The 22,831-nt window shown below is 44.4% G+C and overlaps 1 protein-coding gene across 3 annotated transcripts in view; it reads left to right on the top strand.

Moving 5' to 3' along the window:
- The window catches only part of LOC147683516 (alpha-1,4-N-acetylglucosaminyltransferase-like), a 427,778-nt gene that overhangs the window by 256,256 nt on the left and 148,691 nt on the right, over positions 1 to 22,831 (top strand). Inside the window, exon 1 of one of the 3 annotated variants that reach the window (XM_086943920.1) lies at positions 2,663 to 2,827. The exons of 1 other annotated variant lie outside the window; for it this stretch is intronic. The gene's annotated coding sequence lies outside the window, so the exon portion shown is untranslated. Of the gene's footprint in view, positions 1 to 2,662; positions 2,828 to 22,831 lie in introns of those variants that run through there. One more of the 3 variants, XM_086943921.1, reaches the window with a different exon arrangement.

Here is a 22,831-nt window from a genome sequence, read left to right as displayed (position 1 = left end):
TGCATATGGCCATGTCTGAACTGGGGTGGTGTGGATTGCAAAAAAACGATGGATTTAGGCCCAGATCTCTGTACTGGGGTGAATGTATGACATTGTTCTGCATTCTGTCCATGAACTGTTAGTTTTGCATTTGTTACCCCGAGTGGGAAGGGTATGCTCAGACGTGAGTCCCGTGCTCTCCACACCACTGGAGTCAAGCTATCCTGCCTGAAGACGGCTGATAGCCAGAAACCGGTCCTAGGATGCTTGATTTTGGTCCAGGGAAGACATGGCTTGGTGGTTCGGGCTGGGCTGTTCCCATGAGGCACAGGGTCAAGGCTGATTTGCATATAGCCATGTCTGAACTGGGGTGGTGTGGAGTGCAAAAAACGATGGATTTAGGCCCAGATTTCTGTACTGGGGTGAATGTATGTCATTGTTCTGCATTCTGTCCATCAACTGTTGGTTTTGCATTTGTCACCCCGAGTTGGAAGGGTATGCTCAGACGTGAGTCCCGTGCTCTCCACACCACTGGAGTCAAGCTATCCTGGCTGAAGACAGCTCATAGCCAGAAACCGGTCCTAGGATGCTTGATTTCGGTCCAGGGAAGACATGGCTTGGCGGTTCGGGCTGGGCTGTTCCCATGAGGCACAGGGTCAAGGCTGATTTGCATATGGCCATGTCTGAACTGGGGTGGTGTGGAGTGCAAAAAAACGATGGATTTAAGCCCAGATTTCTGTACTGGGGTGAATGTATGACATTGTTCTGCATTTTGTCCATCAGCTGTTGGTTTTGCATTTGTCACCCCGAGTGGTAAGGGTATGCTCAGACGTGAGTCCCGTGCTCTCCACACCACTGAAGTCAAGCTATTCTGGCTGAAGACGTCTGATAGCCAGAAACCGGTCCTAGGATGCTTGATTCCGGTCCAGGGAAGACATGGCTTGGCGGTTCGGGCTGGACTGTTCCCATGAGGCACAGGGTCTAGGCTGATTTGCATATGGCCATGTCTGAACTGGGGTGGTGTGGAGTGCAAAAAAAACATGGATTTAGGCCTAGATCTCTGTACTGGGATGAATGTATGACATTGTTCTGCATTCTGTCCATCAACTGTTGGTTTTGCATTTGTCAACCCGATTGGGAAGGGTATGCTCAGACGTGAGTCCCGTGCTCTCCACACCACTGGAGTCAAGCTATCCTGGCTGAAGGCGGCTGATAGCCAGAAACCAGTCCTAGGATGCCTGATTCCGGTCCAGGGAAGACATGGCTTGGCGTTTCGGGCTGGACTGTTCCCATGAGGCACAGGGTCAAGGCTGATTTGCATATGGCCATGTCTGAACTGGGGTGGTGTGGAGTGCAAAAAAACGATGGATTTAGGCCCAGATCTCTGTACTGGGGTGAATGTATGACATTGTTCTGCATTCAATCCGTCAACTGTTGGTTTTGCATTTGTCACCCCGAGTGGGAAGGGTATGCGCAGACGTGAGTCCCGTGCTCTCCACACCATTGGAGTCAAGCTATCCTGCCTGAAGACGGCTGATAGCCAGAAACCGGTCCTAGGATGCTTGATGCCGGTCGAGGGAAGACATGGCTTGGCGGTTCGTACTGGACTGTTCCCATGAGGCACAGGGTCAAGGCTGATTTGCATATGGCCATGTCTGAACTGGGGTGGTGTGGAGTGCAAAAAAACTATGCATTTAGGCCCAGATCTCTGTACTGGGGTGAATGTATGACATTGTTCTGGATTCTGTCCATCAACTGTTGGTTTTCCATTTGTCACCCCGAGTGGGAAGGGTATGCTCAGACGTGAGTCCCGTGCTCTCCACACCACTGGAGTCAAGCTATCCTGGCTGAAGACGGCCGATAGCCAGAAACCGGTCCTAGGATACTTGATTCCGGTCCATGGAAGTCATGGCTTGGCGGTTCGGGCTGGACTGTTCCCATGAAGCACAGGGTCAAGGCTGATTTGCATATGGCCATGTCTAAACTGGGGTGGTGTGGAGTGCAAAAAAACGATGGATTTAGGCCCAGATCTCTGTACTGGGGTGAATGTATGACATTGTTCTGCATTCTGTCCATCAACTGTTGGTTTTACATCTGAAACACCATCCATAGCACAATGGGACACACACTCACTGCACATCATGCTGAATCCTACACCTACATACGTTATATGCATCTGCAAGTCATTCATACACTAGTACATGTGAAATCCGTGAAGAAAGCAATGCATAACATATTGTAGCACAAACATCCTCTTGGCTTTCAGACACTATACCTCAACACATTACTCCAACAGATGTAATAAGCACGATCAGGGGATAATGTGCTGCATGGCTAAATATTCCTAAGGTCCCAAAGGCGAGACCTATTGGCTATGCCAATGCTTGTTTTTTCTTGTTTGAGAGAGTTGAAGTGTGGAATATAATTGCCCTGTCCTCCGAGACCACTGCAGCGGCCTGCGTACTGGTTAATTTTCACACAATTTATAACACCGGATGGGGACTGGGGAGTCTTCTTTTCCCAAGCTCGGTGCAGTGTGAAGGGGACACCACTCCCTCTGCACCACATGTAACTCTAATCGTGATAACCTTATATGGTCTCCTTTCCTCTTCAAGCAAGGCATTTGGAGAAAACATTTTCTAGTCTCCGAAGTTCGCTTGATATCTTCGTGCTTTCTTTTGATAAACAACGCACCAGAGCCAGGCAAACCCGCTGCTGAACTTACGTTCCCCTCCCATCTGCTAAGCAAGATGAAAACACAGCTAGAAAGCGACCCAAAACGGCTCATGAGTATACGCGGAAAGCGAAATGTGTGAACTACTTCTCAGAAGAGCAGTGCCAATCACAGGTACTAATATGTTTTTTTAAGTTGCATTGCTTCTTTGTTTCCCTCAAAGAATCCAAGGCGTCGATGTTTTATTTGGCACCAAGTTGTTCTCGTGCAGTTCTGGGGAACAACAAAGCGGAAAGAGGAGCGACTGTTTTGTGTGCGAAGGAGTTTTGTGGAGCGGTCGTTTTGTTTGCTGTGTAGCTTTAAGTCTGCTTTCAACCATGAAAGTCTAAAATGTATCGAGTGCATGTTTGCTTCGGAGATAAATCGGTAAGAGTTTTGGAATACATAACGGGAATGTGAATGATACAACTCTGAGCCTGGCCTTGAAATAATATGATACAAATAGTCCCGGATCGCGCTGTATAACACAATAGCTGAAGAAGCAATGCTATGCTGCTGTGAGGTAGAGCAAAACATGTTACTTTGCTCTCATCAGCATACTGGATAAATGTAGAAGTGAATGAGTTGTAAATGTAGGTGTAACTAACATTTAAGTTGTAATCAAGTCTGTAAAGTGACTAGTGGCCTGATGTAATTTCCCTTAGCAAAGAAGTGGTGTCTCCTCTCACTTACTGATTTAAGGTTTAAACATGGCTCATGTAAACTTTTAGTTAATATAAGTACTTTTGAACAGTGGTCTACAAATGGTTTTCATGTACGTAAAATTTTTTGGCTGAGTTCTGCACAATCATATATTTTTACACAATTAAATGGGCATTTCCTTTCAAAAATGAAGACAAAAAGTAATATGTCACAACACGTATATAGAGGGAAAACTATTTCAAGTGATTCCGAGACGGGCGATGCCTCTATATTATAGATAATAAACTACGCACTATATTTTGTTAGCTACAATAAGTTCAGTCTGTGAAATGGAACCTATTGATAGTGCGGAATGCACAGCACCCAGCGGTGTTCTGGGAGGCGGTATGTAGCATTAAATAAATGCTTCCAATAATTTACATTATTTGGTACATACTATTTTTTCAAACTAACATATGTAACGTTTCAAACATTGCTCTGGTTTTACAATGCCAAGATCATTGCCTTCCTCTATGGGGTTTGAGGAGGCATTCATGAAATGGCTGAAGACGTATCTCGAAAGCCTTCGGCCTTACCTGGATATCCCTTTTGCCCCCTCCACACACAATTTAAAACAGAAAAGAAATTCAGGGTCAGATCTATTAAAATGAGGAGGACCCTCGTGTCAGAGACTGTCAGAATAAAGGGCTCAATTCACAGAACTAATTTAAGACAAAATTCTAAACTTACTACCATTTTGGTATTCACAGAAGGCACTTACTCATTTTGGTATTCACAGAAGGCACTTACTCATTTCGGTATTCACAGAAGTTAAGAGTCCTTAATGGTAGTAAGTTTAGGATTTTGTCTTAAGTTAGTTCTGTGAATCTGGCCTAAAGTGTCTCTTAATTTTATCCCCTTACACTAGTAAAGTCGACGAAGCAGGTCTTAACAAACTGGTTTAAAAAGATTGCCTTAGACTACACACTGCTCTTGATATTTCGTGGTTTGCCTATCGGAAACCTGTGTGCGAGGAGATAGGGCACCCAGACTTATCTGGTTCACCGGACTTTTCCTGTCCTTGTATTAAAAAGGGTAGACTAAACAAATATTTCTTGGTGAGGCAAGGTCAAAAAGATGGGAAGTGGATACGTGTAAACCATCTGTGATTTTGTTTAATCTGGTCTACATGCATAAGGGTCTTCAATATTATTTATCTCTTAACCAGAACAGACAACATCACTTTGATCTTACAAGATTTCATTTTAATATACTACCCCTTATGATAGGATACCCAGCTAACTCTCACACCTTATTGGATCTGACCCCTTGCCTCTGTGATGGTATATCCACCGAGACAAATATACATATTATGATCTTTTGCACTTTTTATCAGATACCTGGAAGGAAACATTTATTGCCATTATTTAAAGTTTTTAAGTTTAGACAGAGCAGACCTTCCCTGCTGTTGTTGAAACAGCTACATAGCCCCTTGATATGCATCTTGGGCTCCTTGATTTGGCAGATTTTAAAACTTTGGAAAGTGCAATGCTATAAGGCTGCTGTGTTTAAGGAAATTACTACAGTTGTATTAGTCTTTTATATTGGGCGGGTCATATTTATGCAATTTTTACTTGATACATACTTTTTCCTGTATTTCTCTGCACACAAGCTGGGCGAGGGGGTTTATGTATTGTTTTTAACTGCATTTTGCAAACTGTATTTGTATTCTGTTTGTATTTTTCAATGTGCTTTTATGCTAGAGAAATGTAGCAAATAAAGATATTTGACTGACTAATTGGTAAAGTCTCAAATCAAGTACTCAAAGGAAAATATGGGCATCAGTGTCAGAGACACTTAAATAAAATGATTGGATTACCTCTTGAGAGGACTCACAGTCTTTGTTAAAGACTAGCTGCAATGCAGGTATTGCATTTAGTGTAGGAACACAATTAAACCCTGTGATATAAATGGGCATTGACTGCACTTGAGGCAGTAGACACATTTGGACAGTTGGTTCCATTCATAAACATCATTTTGTAGTATATAAAGTAGTGCTGCAGTGGTAAAGTTGAAGTACTCCCAAATGCTGTTCACAAACCAACGCACGAATACATCAGCCCCCAACTTTATTTTGTGCAGAGATCACTGCCAGCTTGTTATGAATATACTCTAGCCCATCCTTGGAATACGTCTAGCACCATGCATGGATGCTTACACGTACTGCAACACATTCCAATAGAAAATAAGGCAGTGTCGCGCTTATGGGTACACATACAGCCGCTACCCTCACCTTTCCCGGTTTCGCCTGTCACGTATGTATGCATCAGGAACTACATATCCCACAAGGCTTAGGGGCATATTACAGAATGACAGGAAAGAGTAAACTCCTACTTAAGCCCCGCCTCCATGAGTAACGGTGCTTGACAAACTGCCTGCAGAGCCTTGGACCTGTTTTGCCGTTCATAGCGATTCCCCGGAGTTCCTGTCGAAATCAAGTAGCTGCCGGGATTGGGAACGCGCTACATGAAGCGCGACCGTGATTCTTGAACGCTCACTCACTTTTCCTTCGTTCGCGGTATCACCGCGGGACTGATTGATAGTTCGCGGGATCACCGCGGGACTGCTTGAGAGCCCGCGTCTCTGTTCAAAAGGAGCCGAACAGGAGACGCTGATTTGACTGCGCTTGTCTGTATTCCCGAAGCACCTCTGGACAGACGGGTGCTACAAGTCTCGGCTCAGGACCCGAACCGAAGAACTACATTTGTGTTATTTTACTTACGTTCTGGGCACTTTAGACACGCTGGAAACCATGGAACTATAACATCCATATTTCTTGTTGTTTGTGTTCACTCCGAAGTGAAGCGTCCAGCGTGAGAGTCGGAGACTGCGCATAAAGGCGCTCTCCTCTCACAGCACACGTTGATCATCCCTTCATTACTCCTCCAGGAACCATCCAACCCTACAGGTATTCAGGTACCCTCAGAGAGTCGGAGACTGCGCATCAAGGCGCTCTCCTCTCTAGGTGCCTGCTAACTTTCCTATAACAGTGAACCAGGGGGAGAGTCATTGACCAGCGCTACTGGTAGAGACCGTAGGGTATGCATATTTTCCATGTGCATACCAGCTTGTCCTCTGAAGAAATATCCTGGAATTGTTTCCTGTAAGTTTGATAGGAGTTGTTTTTCTGTATACTTGTGGGATGTGTGATTGAGGTACTTCTCATTCTGTTCTTGTTTTCTTCTATATACAGGGGTCCCAGAGGGGGTATAGAAGACGGTAATCCATTCCTGTGACGGAACAGGATTCCTTTGTTATTTTGTCCCATTCCCCTTTTCCCTTGAATACTTCTCTACCCCTAGTGTGGCGATAGCATTGTGGAGAGATTAGTGTTTAGGGGACATTGGGAACTGCTCTTCACGGCATCGTTCCTGCTGGCCGTACATAAGGTTAGTGGTATATTATTCTTGGCGCTACTGACACCTGACAGATTGTCAAGCCCAAGTTAATAGCCAGCCCCAGCGATGGATACTAACGCGGTACTCACCTCGCTCTTAGAAAGCTTCAATTCCTTACAGCAGGAGGTACACTCCTCTAGACTAGAGAATCAAGAACTCAAAAAAGAGATGGGTACCATTAGAAGAGAGGTGGCGGGTATCTCTAGACAAGGAGGTAGGTCTTACATACGTGAAGCAACCCTACCCCCTCCTTCTCAGGCCGCACAGCCCTCAACCTCTACACCACCAAACGGGGGGTTCTTTACTCCTGGTTCTGTCGTCCCTCCATCGGCTGGTCCAGTCCCGACGGTGCACGTCCTACAGAACACCGGAATCCCCTTGGCCCCTCCGGAGCGGTTTTACGGGGATCCGAAGAAGTTTGAAACGTTTCTGAACCAGTGTCGCTTACATTTCTTATGCAAACCTGTGGTTTTCCAGGACGAAGCAACAAAAAACGCGTTTATGATGTCATATTTGGGTGGGAATGCGGCGAGTTGGACCATTCCTCTACTGGAACGCAACAATCCTGTTTTACATAATTTTGCAGGTTTCTACTTGGAGATGCGGAAACTGTTTGATCGCAAGTCACATATGCTAACCTTAGACCGAGAGTTACTAACCCTGCGTCAGGGTTCTCAAGATCTCCTGTCATACATCACCACCTTCAACCGACTAGTTGTAGAATCCGATTGGCCTCCAGCAAAACGGACCTCCCTTTTTTATCAAGGGCTGCGGGGCGAACTAAAGGATGTCCTCTCACAGGTGGTGCAACTGCCTCCGACATGCGAGGAACTGATCTATCTCACGGTGCAACTGGAACGCCGTTTACTCGAATGGAAGGGCGACCGATCAAAAGCTGACGTTCGTTTCTTGCCCTCCAGACCAAGACCCCATCCGGACGAACCTTCGAAACAGAGTGATAGACCTGAACCCATGCAGATCGGGGGTATCAGGGGTCCCCTTACGGCTGAAGAGCAGGACAAACGGAGGAAAATAATGCTCTGTATGTATTGTGGGAAGGCAGGCCATTTTATCAAGGACTGTCGAGCTCGAGCCCAATTGCCTAATCAAAAACCGATTCAGAAGGGACAAGCGGTAATCAGAGTATTGGAGAGGTCGGGAAACGAACAGGCATGAACCAGGCGGAGGTCACTGGTTCAATAGGCGCCTGGACAACGATCTCTTCAGTGATTGCGAGTACCCTCCTGAGTACGGCTGCTCATCTCACTGTGGACGTACAGTTGTATCAAGACGAAAACCATCCCATTGTGGTAGCAGCCTTGTTAGACTCAGGAGCAACCAGCAATTTTATTGACCAAGCATACTCCCGAACTATAGGAGTGGAATGGCAGAAGAAGAAGGCCCCCACTCAAGTCCACGCCGTGGATGGAAAAACCCTCATGTCAGGACCTGTCTGGTATCACACAGTCCCCCTCCTTATGAAACTAGGGGAACACCATTACGAAACCATCCAATTCGATGTCATAGATGCCCCGCAGATCCGCCTAATATTGGGCATGCCTTGGCTCATAGTTCATAATCCTACAATTGGATGGGCAGAGCGCTCAGTGAAGATGGAATCCTTGTACTGTCATGAACAATGTACGCACAAGAGGAGCTTATCGGAGAAGCAGCATGAAGGCACCAAGGCCGTCTTCTTGGCTTCTGCTTGCCCTCCTTTGGAATACTGTTGTACCACGACCTTGCCAGGAGAGTACGAAGAATATCGAACAGTGTTCGATAAACAACTGGCCACACGATTACCCCCTCATAGGGCATATGATTGCAGAATTGAGCTGACCCCTGGAGCGGAAATACCATGTAGCAGGGTGTATGCACTAACTGAACCGGAAACCCAATACCTCCGTAATTATATCGATGAAAACCTTGCCTCCGGTTTCATTAGACATTCTTCCTCTCCAGCTTCCTCGCCCCTCTTTTTATCTCGAAGAAGGATTGCGATGAACTTTGCACGTGCATTGACTATTGGGCCATCAACTGTATCACGATAAAAAATCGATACCCTTTACCGTTGATACCGGTTTTACTGGATCAATTGAAAGGGAGCAAGTACTTCGCGAAACTAGACTTACACGGAGCATACCATTTAGTGAGGGTAAAACAAGGGGACGAATGGAAGACTGCCTTCAGAACCAAATTCGGACTCTATGAATTCAGAGTAATGCCTTTTGGGCAATGTAACGCCCCCGCGGCATTTCAGTACTTCATGGATGAAGTACTGAGAGGGCTGCTAGACTCGTTCTGCATCGTCAACATCGACGATATTCTGATTTACTCCACCACTCTTCCTGAACACGTACAGCATGTGAAAACCGTATTAGATCGTCTCTGAATCCATTCACTGTACGCCAAATTAGAAAAATGCTTGTTCCATGTCCGAGAAATAGCCCTCCTGGGTTACATCATAAATGAAGACAGTTTCCAAATGGAAAAAGGCAAGGTTGAGGCGATAACCTGTTGGAAAACTCCTCAGAACGTGAAAACCCCTCCGCTTAGATTTGGACCCTGTGGGATAGGGACCCTGGAGACCAGGAAGGCTTTAGGAAGGTTTTACACAGCGTTCCTCCTTTATTATTGTATTTGTATTTGGCCCTTTGGGGTTGTGGGCACTGGGGCCTTTTAAAGCTCAGAGGGAGGGAGGCAGCACTCTCTCTTCCCCTGCTTAATTGTATTTTGCACTGGGGAATGGTGGTCACTGGGGCCAATTAAAGTTAGGATAAGGGGCTGCATATTATATGTGTGGGGTCCCCAGGGCCCATAGGCCAACCCTAGGCTGCACATGTTTCCTTCATCTGTTCAAGTGCATCTTCTTATTTTATACAAAACCGGGATCAATATGGAGTGCTTTCAAGTCTAACCTTGTGAGACATAGTCAGTTTAAAGTGCCAGATTACATGGCCATTTATTTATGGGAGTGAAAACTTTGAAGTGATTTGTTGATTTAATTACCTGTGACTTTGACTTACTGTCATGAACTTGTAGCAAGCAAACAAGTATAGCAGCCTCAATCTCTCTCGCTCTCTGCCTGGAAAGTGGGTCTTCACATTTGATCATATATGTGGTGGTAGTATGATGGCAACTGCCAAGGAAATTGGGGCTGCTGACTTGAAGCATTTCATGTTGTCTTTCCTTGACCTTTTGCCTTCTCCGTTTCTGTTTGCTGAAATTCATTTTTGCTGGCTTTCGGACTCTGTGCATTTTTCCACTGCTAAAGTGCTTGCGCTCCCTCCTTTAAACAATGTAAAATTGGCTTACACCCAATTGCCACCTTTATCTTACTTGTAATTCCCTAGTAAAGTTGTACTACATGCATCCAGTGCATGTCAATGCTACTAGTGTGTATGCAGCACTTACTATGCCATCCGCTTGAGTAGCCCTTTAATACATGACTCAGGTCTGCCATTGCAGCCTGTGTGCAGTTTTAAACTGCCAATTCGGCCTGCCAAAATATATCTTTTGCCAGTGCAAAAACAACTCAAATTCTAATACATATAGGTTATCCCTAAGGTATGGTCTACCAGCCGGTAGGGCAGGGTGCATTGTATATATAAAGTAGGATATGTTGTCTTAAGTTTTACATGTCCTGGTAGTGAAAAACTCATAAATTTGTTTGCACTACTGTAAGGCCTATCCCTCTCATTAGATATCATTGGATTACCTTATTCATTTTAATAAGTGTGAACTTTGGTCTGGGAGCAGATAGGAATAGCATGTTTAGACTCAAATGAGTAATTTAAAATCCTCATTAATAGTAATTTCAGATTTTAAGGAACAATTCTATAAATTACACCTTTAGAAAGTTGACATTTTCTGCCCTAACCATTTAGAGCTACATGTATGACCGTTTTTAGCGGCTGCAAATGAGATTCGGCCCATTTGCAACCGCTTAAATGGCTTTTGAAATTTACAAACCTTATTTTGCACGTCAGTAACCTATTACCGACCCGCACAATAGGGTTTGCTACTCACTATCAGGAAGGGGAGTGCCAAAGTGTCCCTTCCTAATTGCAACTCACATGGGGATGTAAGATTGTTTTGCAACCGGAATGCGATCACAAAACAGTCAGAGTTTACTGCCTACTTCAAGTAGGTGGTAAGCCAGTCACAAAACAAAAGGGGTCTCTAGGGGACTCCTTCCTCTTTGTGAATGGTGAATGGTGTGAAAATATTTTTTAGGAGCAGGCAGTGGTCCTAAGGATCACTGCCTTGAAAGTGAAACTTTTAATTTTTCTTCTTCTTCTTTTAAATTCATCCCGTTTTCTTTTAAGGAAAATGGGCTGCACTTAAAAAACTGCTTTATTTTAAAAGCAGTCACAGATAGGGTGGTCTGCTGACCCCATCAAGCCACCATCCCTGTGAATGGCCACTATTCCCAATGGGTTGCAAATTGCGACCTGCCTTATGAATATTAATGAGGCAGGTCCCTTTTGACCGATCTGGGAACACCGCACAGTATCTGTGACACTGTTGTACAACAGATTTTGCGACTCGCAAATTGTGTTTTGCTAAAAATCTCAATATGTGAGTCGCAAAACTTGATGGTCGTACATATGACCTGGGTCACATGACTGTAAATAGCTCTGCTGTTGTACTTTGTTTGTTCCTTCTAGACAGTGATAACAAAAGGGTTAGCTGTGGGCAGAACGGGCCATCCTGCTGGATGGCTGGGGCAGGGCTATTTCCTGCCCCACAGACTTCAAAGGGCTTGCCTCCAGCACACACAAAGGTCCCTGGAACTAGCCTTTTGTCACCCCATACTTCTTTGAGTCTTGGCAGGGAAAGGGAAGAACTTCCAGAACCAGATGTGGTGGTAGTATAGGGAATCCCCATACTTCAAAGGCTGGCACCAGGTATACATATTGGATTAGTACTTACTGAGGGGTAACTGCTCCTAAAGAAAGGAGGGAAAAACAACCTATTGTGGTTGATAAAAGTCTGGGACTAGTCTTTCAATGCAATTGGGTGCAGATGAAGGTGGGGGATTTTCTCCTTATAGATGTAGTGCACTCACACACCCTTGCCAGTGTCATGCTTCATCATCGGGCATTGCTCCTCGTGGGGGTGGCGCTGCTGTCCTCCACGGGCCCCATGAGAGGGTTCTTTATTGGAGATCTTTTAAGGAGATGCCGCAGTGGTGCATGTGGGTGTGTGGGCCTAGTGAAATGAGTGAGTTAAAATTATGTTTGCGGTATCCAAAAAACAAGTTTTATTCAGGGGTCCGGAAGGTAAGGTAAAAAAATAAATATTGTATCCCAGAAAAACTTTTCAGTACACTCCAGGGACTGTGGAACACTTTGGAAAGACTGGCTTGTACCCTAGAGGAATTCCCTGCTGTTACCAAAGGACTGCTGTGCTGCTTGAAGGACTGCCTTGCGGCTTGAAAGAGATCTTGACCATCACTTTGTATGCGGGACCACCAGAAGAGACATCAAAGGCTAGTTGGCTGGTGTCTTCTATGAACTACAGAGACATATCAAGCTACTGAGCCCTTAAACTCTGCACCTGTCTTCTCTGGAGTGAATCTTACCCTCTAAGGTGGTGCTCCCTATGAACTGGACACTTGACACTGGCTTTGGTGGCACTGTTGCTGCCTAACTCTAAAACTTGGGACTTGATACATTTTCCACAAAAAAACATCCAGGAGAATCGACAGAAGACCGGGGTCTACCTGCAAGCCGATCTGCCCAAGGTGCATTGCCAGTTGGCCTGACTGCTTGGTATTTCCTGCTACATTCTTCTCTGCAGCACCAAATACTGTTCAGCTGGACACTCGGTGACAGTATCTGGCTCTGGCTGTGAACAAAGGCTTCAGGGAACCTGAGGGGATTCCAATCCCCTCACGCTCCCAAAAGGCTTTGTTTTTTTTGTTAGAATATTCCGTCCTCTAGTGACAGAATGTTCTAATAGCCTTATAGCCCTTCGTAGATGGGCTATACCGCTTTTAAAGTCCCTCTCCCTTGATAAAGGCCCTCGCCTTCGGCTCGGGGCCTTTAACGCTGGAGAGGGCCTTTAATAGCCGGTATAGCCCTCTACGGCGGGCTATAAGGCTATATTAATATTTTGGTTACAGAGCACAACCACTAATAAGTTTCACTGTTGACTTGGTTGTCAGTATTTTTTAATCATAAATTCATAACATCAATTCATATATCAATTATAAAAGGCAGGTAAAATTGCAAAGAATGATCTTGGATGTGTTGATACGTCAGAGGTGTTGAAGAAAAAGACAGATGAGTTATTACAGGTAGAGTGCCAACTCATAGTCAGCATGGCTGTAATAATATTAATAAAAACTATCTCCTCGGTTGTGCAGTGATAGTGTCAATGCCTCAGCACCTGCATTAACTCCTTCACCACTAATGCTTTCTGAGGTGCGAAGGAAGAAAAAGGAAAACTGAAAGCTTTCCTAGAGACATATTCCCAGCAAAGCAGCCTTTTTTTACATTCACCAGGTGCTACAGCCACTTCCATAGCATGGCTCACATCATACCACAAAAGAGTCTGATTTCTTAAATGTTTTTGCATGTGATTTACTAGAGCAAATATGACTCTCGAGAAGAAATATGCAAAGTAATGTAAGGAAAGCACAAACGGATACTACTGCAGCAGTATCCAAGACCCTCTCCTTATTGTATAGGAATTTTACTGCAATGAGTGGATCAGGACCAGGATCCAGTTTAAACTGTAACCAAGGTTGACAGCATTTTTCACATCAATGTTCATTCTGAAACAAATTCTCAGATCCTGAAGAAGGCCAGTAGCAACTAAAGAGAAGCAGTGGGTGTAAGAAAGTGGATTATCATTGCAGGTGGGTGGTTGCCCAACTCAACGAATAATAACAAAAACTTGTCAGAGTGAAACTCTAAAGTCACAAAATTAACTTGTGCTCAACCAACTAATAGCTAGGGCACAGAGCACATAGGCTTCACTTAGGGCAATGTGTAAAGAATGTATTCATTACCCAAAACGCAATAAGTTAAGAAACCGAACAGTAAAAATCCCAAACTGAATTAGAAAAATAGAGTACATTTTAATAATAAGAATGAAAACAAAGCCACAAAAATCCATTAAAGGGAACTGGAGGTATGAATCTTTAAAGATTCGAGTGAAAATAGCACAAAAATCACTAAGTACCAATGAGAGTCTATGGAAGCAGTAGACCAGGACCTAGAACAGTTTTAGGCCATCTGTGATGGAATGCTGGTTGAATATACCAAGCATCTTTGCCCCAGTCAAAGATTTTACTTGCGGACCTAGTCTTTTTTTATGGTGCTCAAAAGCCTGAGAGAAAAGGTCAGGCCTGAAGCTATACCCGACAAGGTTGCATTAAAATCAGAAAACTTTGCTGTTAGGTTCCGCTGACTGCTCCGGAGGTCTTGGAATTTCAAAGATTTTCTAAGCCCAAACTTTTCAGGGTTTTTAGGGCATGTCAGAGACCACACTTAGGGGGCCAAGACTCACTTCATCAGAGGCCACCAGCAAGGTCCAGTCCAGATCTGATTGGCACTGATCAACTGATCACTTCAGGAAAAATACATATAGCCACAAGGGTCAGCAAGCTAACTGACGCTTGGAGTCCGCTTCCTTGTAATGGGTACATGAGGGAGTAGATCCAGTCTGTCAGCACTTCTTTTGGATCACAGACAGAAGGTTCAGTCCTCTTCTGAGCTTCTACAGGTCTAGAAAACGTTCTGAAGAGAGTTTCTTGGGGTGCTCATTTATGGATTGTACTAGCCAGTGGGTTGTGGTTACTGCAGGACAGTATCTAACCAGTACAGAAAATGTTACTGGAGGCAAACCTCCCCACTTCAGTAGCACTTCCTGGTTGCCGTACTGCAAACCTTTACACATTACCCCATTCTAGGAGAAAACCAAGTTGGCACAGGCCTTCTGGCCTTGGAGGGAGCTAGTCAAGTGTATGTTTATGAAAATGAGAAGTCTTCTCACCTGTGTCTATTCGAAACTAGTTCTGGGGTAGCTTTCCTCACACTGGATTCAGAGCCAGCCTCAATAGTGTGGGCCTTGGGGACACAGGCTTGACTTTCCTCAGTTCTCCCCTTACACTAAACTATGAATGTCAGGTTTCCCCCTGTTCTATTCAAGTTAATGAAGTTCCTGGGCCCACCACAGCGGTTTTTCTGACCTGATAGAGATCATGTGCCCCAAACACAGCCCATCCTGTCACCAGGCTTAAGTTATTGTTCTGTTGTGGGGCTAGGTTTGATGCTTGATTAAGGTTAAGTGCTAGCTGGGCAGCTGCTAGCGGGCTAATCCCAATTAGCTCCAAGAGGTTAATGCAGGGAAATGTAACGTCCTAAAGTCACTTTTCCAAAATAAATAATGCAATCTAACTTCAATCCTTTTAAAATACTAAGCCTTTCATTTCCTCAATGTCGTTTGCTGTTACTATTTTGAAGGAGACATGAATGAATCATCATCTAAGCATGCAAGCAAATGAAAGGCAGCTACAATGTTACAATGCCACTTAAAACACTTTATAGTGGCAACTTTAAAGGAAGACTAGTCACCCGAAGAGCAACAATGAATGCAAATAATTTATGAAATAAACTACACTGAATAAGGTTTGTCACTGAAGAGAAAGTAACTAAATTTAGGTGGATGTGAACAATATGGGCAGGCTTTGTGCCATCACTCACAGTGAAGGGAGGCCATTGGTAAAGTAGGTTGAATCATTGCCCCCTTCACTCCGCTGAGATGGATAGAAGTACAATGGGTAAGGCAATCTAACAGAGTAATGGATGAATTCTTCTGAATAAAAGTCTGTAAATGAGACCCAAAAACAAAGATAGGTCACAGTTCAACAACATACTGGTGGAGGTGAATATTGGTGAACATAGTGTGCCCTTCGCATTGCAATAAGAGGTGGCAGACTTTCTCTGGTTTTGCGTAGAAGGAAGAAAGCCTACCTTCACCCACCTACATATTAATGACATTGTAGAAGGCAGTCAATCTACTATGTTTATAATGTGATGGTAAACTGCAAAACTGTAAGTCTCAGAATTTAATGAGCTTTTGCCTAAATGCCTGTGTGACTGAGATAGATTGATTACTTTGGCCACATGCACTTTTGTTTTCCTCATTATAAACTACAAATGAAAATAATAATAAGAACTTCTTGCTTACATCCTGGTACTAATCCCTGTTAATAGCGTGTGTTATGCCTGGTCTGAGATGGATTGATTACCTTGGCCATATGGAGTTTTGTTTTCCTCCTTATAAACTCCTAATAATATTAAGAACTTCTTACATAGCCTGTAACTAATCACTGTAAATTCCTCATGTTACTATCAACACTTCTAATATTACTGCATTTATCAACTTTGAAAGAAATGGAAGGTCTCAGTTGGTGTTGTCAGGTTTCAAATTTGTGACATTAAAGTCGCACCCTCCATCAATCAAACAGTGCGTAAAGCGTCCATTGACACGACGTTTCCAGCTAACATATTTTGAAAAACGAGCAGAAAAAAATAAAATGTAATTTTTCAACACAAATGGACAAACTTTTCTTAGCATTGTTACTAGGAGATTAGAGAACGCAGCACGTTTTAATTATTTAGTTGTATTCTTCTCTAAATTGGTGATGGGAGTTTTAATTTCAAGCAAATTGCTGAAGAAGACTAAAAAGCAATTTAGGCAGATGGGATATTTGGAATGCTTCGATGTCGGTTTCAGTTATTTTGTTTGTCTGTTGTCTTATTTGTTTACTATATACACTGTACAAACAAGCAAGCGGAGGTCACTCACATTTCACACAAGCAGTACAAAAAGACTGTTTGGGTCATCCACTTATGCCTCAGACCAAAGAACAAGAGCAAGGATGCGATTAACTTATTTTTAGATGTATGGTAAAAAAAACATTTACTTTTTTGATTTAAGTTATTAAAACGTACACAGTTGTTAAATAATAGGAAAAATACCGTCGCCGCTGTTTTAGGAAGTTATCTGAGAAATCTTTTGAACAATCGAAGGATTTCCTGAAAAGGAAAATAGGAAATGGCAGCAGTTGTTCTGAACCAATGTTTTGCGCACTGCAGGCTGCTCCTGAAATGAGTTATTTGCAGAAAATCATGGATGCGTTTAAATTAACACCACGTGAGCGCGGTGCCCTGAACTAGTTCTCAAATAGTATTTGAAATCAGGCACTCAGGTAATTGTAATTGTATTTATATAGCGTTTACTACCCCTGACGAGGCATCAAATCGCTTTTTTGGCGAGTAGCACGCTACTCCGGAACCCAAAAAGGATTAGTGGTGAATTAGTATAGGATGATATGAAATTAATTTGAGAGGTAGACATGTTAGTTTGTTATTTGGATTGAAAAAGGATAGTGGCGGGATAGAAGAGGAAGGGCTTGCATTTATATAGCGCTTGCTACCCCTGATGAGGTGTCGGAGTGCTTTTCGGTTGGTATCCCACTACTCCAGAACCCAAAAAGGATTAGTGGTGAATTAGTATAGGGAGATATTAACCCCTTCGCTGCGGCGGCTATTCCGCCGCAGCGCTAAGGAGGAGGCGGGGCCGCGTGGCGGTCCTGTGCTTGTGACGGAACCGCTCCGTCACTGCCCGCGGGTGAGCTGTGCTTGTGACGGAACGGTTCCGTCACGGACCCGCCCGCTCTTCAGAACGTTAGCGCAGGCACGGAATTCGCGCCGTGCAGGCGCGGCAAGCGGGCCGTGACGGAACCGTTCCGTCACGAGCATAGCCCACCCAAGGCTCATGACAGAACGGTTCCGTCACGAGCATGGGAGGGGTTAAATAAATTTGAGCGGGCGACATGTTAGTCTATTGTAGGATTGAAAAGGATAGTGGAGGGATAGAAGAGGGAAGGGTCTAGAAAGCATATTTTTTTGGGTGCTCATAAAAGTGAGAGGAGGTTTGGTATGAGTAAAGGGGAGGTGGAGGAGGAAGAGTCAGACAGGTATTGGCATCTTATACAGTGGGTGAGGCACTCATTGCAGGTAGCAAGTGGGCACAGGTATCCCTTGATGCAGTCAGTGGGTGTAGGTGCAGTGTCGGCAGCAGTTGGTACACACACCAATCTCAATTCCCAGTCACCTCCCCTTACATCACTTTATACAATGTGATTGAACCTCCCATAGTTCAAAAAGCACATTTCAGATGTCATAGGTTCCCCAAAAATATTGCATTTCATGGTCAATATTTAGGTGTTTTCCACGGCATGTAATCTCATAATCCAACAGGCTACACACTGTCGCAGGTTGCCTCCTTTCCCATCACTTTGTACAACATCAATCCCATGGAACCTGAAACTCAGATGTGTATTCTAAGCCTTACCATCTTTGGCATGTGCCGCTTTTGAATATCTAACATCTTGCTGCTTCAGTGATCTGATATGCTCTGAGATATATTCGCTCATTGGGCTAATAGTGCTGACTACATATCCTTTGTCAGATTTACAGATGAGCACATAAACAACACAACGAGTGGTGCAATCAATATGTGTAGTGATAGCATTGTCATATGAACTGTTTAAGTTAAACTTAGTACCTCTATCCCTAGCCAACCAGCACATGTTACAATGTCCACATTTATATGAGCCCTCTATTCTCTTATGTAAGTATGAGTCCTGCACATGTCATGTTGGCTTACTGGGGCTGGTGATGTTGCGTAGTGTCTTATAAGCATGGGCGAATTTTGCAGATCTCGCGTTCGCGAATTTTGCGGATTTGCGGATTCGCAATCCGCAAAATCCGCGAATTCCCGCGAATTTGCGGATTTTTTTTTTGTGTGTTCGCCCGTGTTTCTGCCAGTTCGCGAGGGTTTTTACAATTTCGCAATTTGCGAACTTACCTGTCGGGTCGCAAGTTTTGCGAACTTGTTGTTTCTACGTGTCCAGCCTGTTTAGGACACTCTTCTTCATCACTGCCACTCTCTGTCACCACTGCCACTCTCTGACTACTCATGCCACCCTCTGGCCCACCCATGCCACCCTCTGTTTCATCACCACACCCTCTGGTTGTCCAGTGTACATTATTTTCGGCAAAGCAAAGCACACCTTCCCTGCCTCAAGTGACCTGAATTAATTTGGGGCTGATTAATGTGTCACAGAATATTTTTTTAGCTGGCACCTGCTTCCTTAGTGCGCCCTGATTAGTGATCTTTTGCACTTGCTAAGTGCTTTCATTGTTGCAAAATTAGTTACAACACCTGCCCTGCCCCAACTGACAATAATGAATTAGGGGCTGATTAATGGATTTTAACTTCCAGCCTGGCTCCTGCTTGTCTCCCTTAGCTGTAATTCAGGACCTTTGTGGCATCTGTGTAACTATTCTGAGGTTCAGAGCAGGGTCACATAATAGTTTCAACTGGCAACTGAACTCTGGAGGGGCCCCTCAGGAAGCACTACAGGAAATGGCTACTAATGATGAGCCTGAACTTTTGAACCTGGTAAGTAGTTACTTTCAGTTTTGCTAAAATCGTATTTCTGCAATTTTGCACTTATTCGCGGGGCGCGAACTCACGCGAACTCACGCGAACAGTGCGAGCAAAATCCGCTGCTCGCGGATTTGCGGATTTTGCGGGAGATTCGCGAATCTCGCGGATTGCGAATTTCCCGAAAATCCGCAAAATCCGCGAGCGGAACGGATTTTCCGCCCACACCTAGTGTCTTACCCTTGCTGTATGTATTACTGGGTGGGGTGTACTGTAAGTACTGGCTGTAAGGTTTGATCTGATGTCAGTGAGAGCCAATGCTTCTTTAAAATGTTTATACCTTGTAAGAATATGAGTGAAAATCAGTAATCTGTCTTACTACTGCCTTCTTGTTCTCCTTACGTTTAGTATCCAATAGTGTGTTGAAGTGACTCACTTTACTTGACCTTTTGCTAGCCCTCGAGGTCACTTGCTTGTCATACCCACATACCAAATATCTTCACTCCATGTCAGTAATATTGCAAACAAATTCCAGATCCTCACTACAGTTGTGCCTCACTCTTAAAATCTCTCCCTAAGGCATGGAGTTAATCTGGCATTTCGGATGTAAAATAGTGGCATGAAGTAGGGAATGGCAAGACACTTTCTTCCTATACATCCTATATAATTCAGCATCTGAAAATACAATCCGTTCTTTACTATGTAAAGACGTGTTACACATATTGTTGTTCAGAAAGTCAAAAAATGCAATCAATTCCACTTGATCACCCATCTAAAACAATAGGCAATTATCAGTGTGCCTCCCCAGTAATGAATATTATCATTCCATTTGGTTCAAACTGGGCCCCAGATATGCACTGCCTCAAACCAACCCATACAAAGGTTTGGCAAAAGACAGTGCAAACCTGGAGTCCATCTGTTGCAAGGCGGAATATTATGTGGTATGGCTAGGAGGCCTTACCATGCAATATTCTCACAATACAATGTGGATGATCCTTGGATTCAACAACAATAATCCTTATCTCAATCCTGGCAGTGTGGCTAAGAGCAATCAGGCATTACTGGAGGAACATGTGTTAAGCATTTTACCATACCATCATGGTGCATTAGTAATTGAGACGACTCGAAAGAAATCTGAAACCAATTTATAAAACAGAATGTATTTTTATATAAAAATAGACACCAAAACAAACTTTGGATCATACACACAACCGGCGTTGTGGACTTCTAATGTGTTCTAAAATAGATGCACTTTATCTGTCAAACTGGTCTAACTGAAATGAATGGGGGAAAACACAGGTGACACTTGATCACTTGTAGGGTAAGTTCAAACGAACCCTCTTGTAGATAAGGTCATGTAGGTCCCTAGATCACATTACAACAGTTGTTACTTTGTTACCTTACCCAGGGAATCCAGGTGCAGAGGTGACTTGGCTGTCGTGAGGAATGAACAGGTTCTGCAGGAGCTGTCAAACTTGCAGCGCTTGACAAAAAGGCACTTGGAAATGGAGTTCCACCCTACCCCTGAGGAGAGTAGAAGCCTTTGGGGTCCTAGGTCCTGGGTTCAACAGCTTGATTTCCTCTACCTTGCTCGGCGGCTCCAAGTGCAGAGGTATCAGACAGCTGTCAATCAATGGGGCAGGTTGTGCCAAAGATGCTTTACTACACACTCAACGACTCCAACTTCAGGATGTAGGAACACAGCAGTGGGGTCATTGCTGACGTTGGTTGTTGTGAGGTCCTCTCATGATGTTGTTCAAGTGGTCAATCTCCAGATTGGCGATCAGCAAGCCCTGGCTGTCGCAAATGGAGCCCACGGTTACTTCGGCAGCTGGACGGCAACAGGAGTGGAATAGTGGATTGAAACTTGGTGTAAGCTTGTCTATCACTGTGGACTTGCAGGACACCACTTCTCTTTGGGATCACTATTGACAGGCTGAGCAGGATGGAATTCTTTTCATGCAGCACGTCGATTTTCCCGTGGCTAGCAGGGACTGAACCCATTAATCCTTGGGAGTTTGCTTTGGTTTCTGGCATCCATTAGAGTCACTCTTGCTGGGAGCAACAAGCTTTTGCCATGGACATACATCGAATACACAGTTCCAGTATATGGTCTCTTCAGACCTATCTTCGAACTGCAGCAGAGTTCAAGGTCCTGTTGTCGGTGAAGGCATCTTCTTTGTGCCTCTCTTCAGATTCAAAGTCAGAACTGAGGTTCTGGTTTCAGGGTAGGCCCTTAAATTCTAGTTTAGGGGGTGTTAAGGATGTGAGGGAAAGTAGCTTATGGGCTACTGGTCCCTGTACCTAACCCACCCCTGAGGTGACAATATCCTGTGGGTGTACATCACCTATCTACCCAGAGTCCTCTAATTTAGGGTCTTCCGCCATAGCAGAACCCTTCATTGGCTGTACAGACCTCCTAGCCCACCCTAAGGGTGTGGCTAGCCTTTTGGTGGTTTATGCCTCCTGAACAACTAGTTTTCCCAACAGTCAGGCTGGACAGGGCAGGAAGGGCTTTGTTCTTGAATGGGGGACACGCACACTCGCACATCAAGGGTGATGAAGCCTTTGATTCTTACTGCCTTGATGTTGTAAACACTAGGCATCCTGAGAGGGAGAAGATGTGACCATCTTCCTGCCCAGGCCCTTGTCTCCATTGTGGGGAAGTGCTAGCACATCCCACCAAGAGTGCAGACTCTTATCTTGGCAGTAAATGGTTTGGGGAAGACAGAGAAAGCACTGGGACACTGTATCCTAGGGGGGCACCCACTCAGGGTGGCACCCCTGTGCATGCCAGCTCACCCTCAACATGAGCATCATGTTGGTGTCACCCCTCATCAGCCAGGCTAGCTTGAATCCAGTGGTGCAGCAAGCAAGGGAGGCACGTCTGGGCATACCCTCGGCCACTTAGGGCACATATAGCAACATCACAAAATAAAATGGACGAAATGTGGAAACTTTTCAAAGACTCACATCGAGTCACAGATCTGTGTTTAATCCATTGTTATTTTGCTTGCCACGTCACCTCAATTTGGACCCAGCCATTTCCAAATCAGTGTTGGCCCTGCTCCCCATAGGAACAGTTGAACCTGAACAGCCAAGCCAGGTCCTCCCTGGACCTGAAACAAGCATCCTGGGACCGGTTTTTATAATGTATAAATATTTATCTTAGTAGCAGAGAAATAACATTGTGAAGTTGGGCAAAAACTCATACCTTTCTTAATCACAAACACCATATCATCTGTTAATACCTTACTGGAAAGACTCACATGCATAACATACAAGACCTGAGCCCTGGTTATTGCTTGATCCTTCTCCATGACCTCTTCTGCATGCCTCTCTTTTTGTTTGGCGCCCAGTCCTCCCCCTTACTCACCTTCTCGTTGTTCCAATTGTTTTACTTGTGCCTGAAATTCATATCTCTGTTTCCCATTCTGCTTCATGAAACCTCTCTTAAAAAGTATTTCCTATACATTGTTTGGATGTCCCATCCCCAATATCCTTTCTCCACTACTAGGAATTTTAGTCAATGGTGTTGCACTTCTCTCACTTACAAATGGCGTTG

This window comes from Lissotriton vulgaris, chromosome 11 (assembly GCF_964263255.1).
Source record: "Lissotriton vulgaris chromosome 11, aLisVul1.2, whole genome shotgun sequence".
NCBI classification, from domain to species: Eukaryota; Metazoa; Chordata; class Amphibia; order Caudata; family Salamandridae; genus Lissotriton; species Lissotriton vulgaris.
This window is presented reverse-complemented; position numbering and strand designations above follow the sequence as displayed.